Source organism: Grammomys surdaster, unplaced genomic scaffold (assembly GCF_004785775.1).
Source record: "Grammomys surdaster isolate TR1022 unplaced genomic scaffold, NIH_TR_1.0 136, whole genome shotgun sequence".
NCBI lineage: Eukaryota > Metazoa > Chordata > Mammalia > Rodentia > Muridae > Grammomys > Grammomys surdaster.
The window spans coordinates 13630052-13635589 of NW_021604594.1; positions in this window are offsets into that span (position 1 = coordinate 13630052).

Here is a 5538-nt window from a genome sequence, read left to right on the forward strand (position 1 = left end):
GAAGTTTTCTTTCTTGCCTGCTGGTCCTCAGTCTCACTGGTTAAGTTCGCCTCTCCTGTTCCGTGGCCAGTATTAAATCAAACGTCTTCAGGGTTCCAGTGTAGACTGAATGCCAAGAGCTCTCCAGGACCGCTCCCGGACTCCAGCACCAGACTGGGAATGCAGAGAGAGACATTAAGGACTAAACAACTGCCAGATTTTTCTGTTTTTCAGATTTTTCTTTAATGTATAGTATTCCTTGGTATGGATGTTCCACAATGCATCTGCTCCGGGAGCTTGGGAGCTAGAGTTAGTATAAGCAGTGCTGCTTGTGAATGTTCGTGTATAGTCCTCTGAATAACATGTATTTCTGTTCAGTGTCTACCTAGATAGGATTGATGGGTCACAGAAATGTTTCTGTTTAGCAGCGGCCATTGCAGCCACCCATTAGGGTACCTAACTCCACTCCCACCAGTGTATGAGAGCTGCCCATATTCCAAATATAACAGACAGTTCACCTTTTTCATTTTAAGCTTTCCAGTGAGTCATAATCACATTTGGCCTTGGTTTACATTTTTTCCGGTTAACTAAAGCTGGTACCTTAATCTTTACACTTCTTTGTTTGTTTGTTTGTTTGTTTTACTATGTGACTATTCTCTTTAATGAGGAACCAAGTTTTTGTCAAGTTTTCTACTATATCATTTAATTTTTCTGTTTTGATTTGTAGATTTGGTTTTTTTTTTCTATATCCTGAATACAAGTCTTTTGTCTAATATATGCTTTGCAGATATCTTTTTCTGTTCTTTATTTTCACAAGCTTAGAGAGATGCTTATGGATTGATGATTCTTGGTCTTATATAATTCATGTTAGATTGTTCTCTCACGTTTGTCTAGTCAGTGCTTGGTTTAATACATCTTTGCCTAAATCAGGTATGGCTACTTACATTCATAACCCCAGCTCTTGTGAGACTGAGGCAAGAAAATTTCCTGGTCTAGGACTTCAAGGCCAATCTGGTCTGCAAACTATGTTCTAGGCCTGACAGGACTATATAATTTGTTAGCCCATCTAAAACAAAGCAAAACAAAACACATAAAGAAATCCTTACCTAGTTCAGTCATGGTCATGAAAAGATTTCTACTATATTTTCTTTTTAAACATTAATATTTATCATTATTATTAATTTTATTTATTTAATTTTTAGACAGGGGATCTCATTGAAGCCCTGGCTGTCCTGGAACTTGCTACGTAGAGTAGGCTGGCCTTGAATTCATATTTTAACATTCAGAGCTGCCCACAATCCATCTGGAATATATTTTCCCATGTGGCTGTCCATTTCACGCAGCCTCCAAATTGAAATGATTATTCTCTCCCCATCCATACACTCTGCCACATATTAATATTTTAAGTTTTTCCAGTTCATCAAACGAAACACAGTAGTTCATCGTTTATTTTCTTTTCTTGATTCTTTGGGCAGTAAGACTCAAGGTAGGACAGGCTGTATCACAATGGCAAACAAGGGGCAAGGTGTCAGGGGATGAATGCAAAGTCAGTGCAAGGGTGCCACACTGTAGCAAGGAAATGCTGGGTGTGCAGTCATGGAGAGATCCTGGCCACTTCATCCTTTTTTTAAACTTCATATGCGTATGTGAGCTCTCCTGCTAAAAGAAGAAGAATATGATGGTCCTTGGCCTGAGGGATGCAGCTTCATCCTCTCATGTTCAGTTATCTCTATCTGGAGCAGGCCCTGTCTCACGCATTGAACCAACTCACACAACCACACCTTCACGATCAGCTAATTGTAGTTTTCATTTTGTGAGCTTTGCCAGTTGTCATTTGTCGTGTGTGTGTGTGTGTTTATAAATGAAGATGACTTTTCAAGATTTCTTCCTTTAGATTCTCTTTTGATCTGTCGGTGCTATCTTTGTCTCGTTGCAAGCTTGTTTTCTTACTACATCTTTACCTATTGCCATTGCAATGTTGCTGTGTTGTTTTATTTGGATGCATTTTTTATAAGCAGCAAAGTATTGGATTTAATTTTTAACACAATCTGAGAGGCTTTTTCTATTAATAGGGAATCTAAATTTAATAACTAAATTTATCATACTTGGTGTAGCTGCTGCCGGTTTTGTCTCTGTTTTCGTGTGTGCCTGCTGTTTCTTTTCATGGTTGCTGCTTGCTCTACAGACGTTGGTTTTGTTTGCTCTTAGCTTCCACTGTGAGTTCAGAAGGTGGACCTCCCTCTGATTCTTCCAGCAAGTTTCTGAGAGCTTTTCACAAATACTTTCTTTCTTTGTTTAATCACACCAATATAAAACAAAAACAAAAAACAAAAACCCAAATGACTTCCTGCCTCATTGCAGAAGAGGAAACACCATGGTTTTTTTTTGTTTTCCATTAGTCTCCGTTAACCTTTCTTTTTGTTGTTCTTTATTAATTAGTCTGGGGTTGCAAACCCAAACATTTGAGGGACAGAGACAGGAAACACAGCTTTTCTTTCTCTTCATAAAGTAATTGCTACTATGATTTGTAAAATATTTGTAAAATGCTGAAAAATACAAAAGCCATCAATAAAAACCTACCATCATTGTGCCACACTATATAAAGAACTTTGTTGATAATATTTCCATCTCTTTATTGTGTATACATGTTATAGATCAAGACACTTGCTCCTGTTGCAGAGGACCCAGGTTCTATTCCCAGAAGGCACATGGTGGTTCACAACCAGCAATAACTTCAGTTTCAGGGGATACAATGCCTTTTTTTCTGATCTCCTTGGGTACCTGGCATGCATGTGGTACATACACATATGTCATGCAGCTAAACATTCGTACATATAAAATAAATCTAAAAAATTAGAGACTATGATAGATAGTTGGTACATACCCCTTCCCTGCCAACACACACACACACACACACACACACACACACACACACACACACACACACACATGAGTCTTATTGGCTATGCTGCCTATACCAGTCTTTAATCTCAAGCAGTTGTCAAAAATAGTCTTTTTGTTTATTTGTTTATTTGGTTGTATTGTTTGCTTATTTTTGAGACAGAGTCTCACCATGTAGTTGTGGCTGTCCTAGAACTCTCTATATGGACCAAGTTGATCTTGAACTCAGAGAGATCCACCTGCCTTTGCCTCCACAGTGCTAAGATTGAGGTATTCACCACTCTTCCCAGTTTTTTTTTTAAAGAATTCTTGATCCATATCGCCAAATTGATTCCAAAAAGAACCCCATCATTATAAATACAATCTAGGGGTCTTAAAAAACGGAGTGGCTCAGTAGTTAAGAGCACTGGCTTCTCTTCTAGAGAACCTGGGATCACGTCTCAGCATCCACACAGTGACTCACAACCACCTGCAACTCTCCTTCAGGGGATCTGACATCCTCTTCTGGCCTCTGAGAGACCACAAGTGGTACACCTACATACATGCAGGCAAAATACCCATATACATAAAATGCAAATACAAAGTAAAATAAAAAAGATGTAACAATATATAATATGTAATATATGATATATAACTTTTAATATAGTGCATATTGTGTAAATATTATGTTATACCACTTCGTTATGACTGTACTATTAGCACTTTAGGCTTAGCACCATCAAATCTCTTCTCATCATTAGTGTCTTAGACATCTCCATCAACTCTTTCCAACTCCAATCTTCCAAATCATGAGTTCTTTTTCTGATTCAGTGAGTCATGCTGTTGTGATTCATCACATTATGTCAAACCCATGGGAGAATGTTCCTGATACGCTTTTTTTAAAAATCACTAATAAAACTAATGCTCTGTTTAACTTAATTAGAAGGTTTCTTTTCTGTATTTTGAGTAGTTCGGCGGCTTCATTTTATGGGAGGAAACTATCTCTCCACTCGTGTTCTTGTGCTCTCCCAATCTACCTCATTTGTGGTGCACAGACAGAGGAAAGGGCAGTAGATATTCTAAAGATGCATTTCTAGAGGAGATTTGAAAGTGTGTTGAGGCCTCCATACAAGGTTAAGAAAGAAAGAAAGAAAGAAAGAAAGAAAGAAAGAAAGAAAGAAAAGAAAAGCTGGGCAGTGGTGGCGCATGCCTTTAATCCCAGCACTTGGGAGGCAGAGGCAGGTGGATTTCTGAGTTCGAGGCCAGCCTGGTCTACAGAGTTCCAGGACAGCCAGGGCTATACAGAGAAACCCTGTCTCGAAAAAAAAGAAAAAAGAAAGAAAGAAAGGAAAGAAGAAAAGCTACAAAGATTGAAGATTTCAAGACTACATATAACCAAAAAAATGTAAGAAAAAAAGTAAAAAAGACTTTCAGTCAGTGAATGGAATAGACCCGGCAGATCAGTAAGAAGTGTTGCATTTTGAAAAGTGATCTAGGCTGCATTGATATATTTTAAGGTGCAGTTGAAATTGTTCCTCATTTAGGAAGCTTCAAGTATGAGCCTCCAGATTCTCCCGTTCCCCTTATCTGCATCCTACATCTGACATGGGTGGCTTTCTGCTTCTCCCGTCACCACCTTTAAATTCCATGTGACCCATCTCTGCATCCCCGTGGCACTAGACAAAATATTCTGTCCCCAACAGGTGCCCAATAAATGTTTCCTACACGTGTTTATTAGTCTACAGCAGTCTTTGAAATTGGTGGCTGTACAGGGTATAAGCCATTTGCAAACAACTGCGTTCACCAAGTGCCCAAAGTGGATACAAGCTCAGTAGATACACATCAGCTTGAGGACTCTGGCATGGTGGTGCCTTTCGTTTCATCCTACGAACAATTCACTGTACATTTATTGTTTTAAAGACATTGCTTTTTCCTTTCTTGCCCACAAAAAAGCACCATTCATTTCCTCTCGTATTAACAAGATGGTTGTTTTTAATGCTTCTTTCCATTTTCTTATTGAATACTTGTAACAACAGATTTGTTTCCTGGGTGTAGAGAAAAACACTTAGAACCATGGTGTTAGGCTATTCTCTCTCTCTCTCTCTCTCTCTCTCTCTCTCTCTCTCTCTTTCTCTCCCTCCCTACCTCCCTCCCGATTTCCTTTTAAATACACCATTAGATGAATTTTCAAAACTCAACTTACACTTCTAACCTATACCACATACAAAAACAAAGTATCTCTTGCAGTCCAGATACCTCTCTGTTACTCTGGCATTTGAACTGCTTTCCTGAGAGAAGGAGAAGGATCAAGAAGAAGATGAGGTAGTGGTGATGGTGGTGGTGGGGAGAGAGTCTCAATATATTTGACATTCCCGCATTGTTTCAGAGTTTCTAATTGTATTTATGGTTATGCATATGTCTTAGTTTAGTTTCTGTTGCTGTGGTGAACACCACAACCAAAAGCAACCGGGGGAAGGAAGAATTCAGTTCCTCTTAGAGGTCAGAGTCCCCCATCAAGGAATAGCAGAGCAGGAGCTCAAAGCAGAAACCTGATGGCCAGAACTGAAGCAGAGACCATGGAGGAATGCTGCTTACTGGCTTGCTTTCTTAGGTTGCTTAGATACCTTCCGTACACATCCCCCAGGACCTCCAGCCAGAGGATGGCGCTGGCAATAGTGA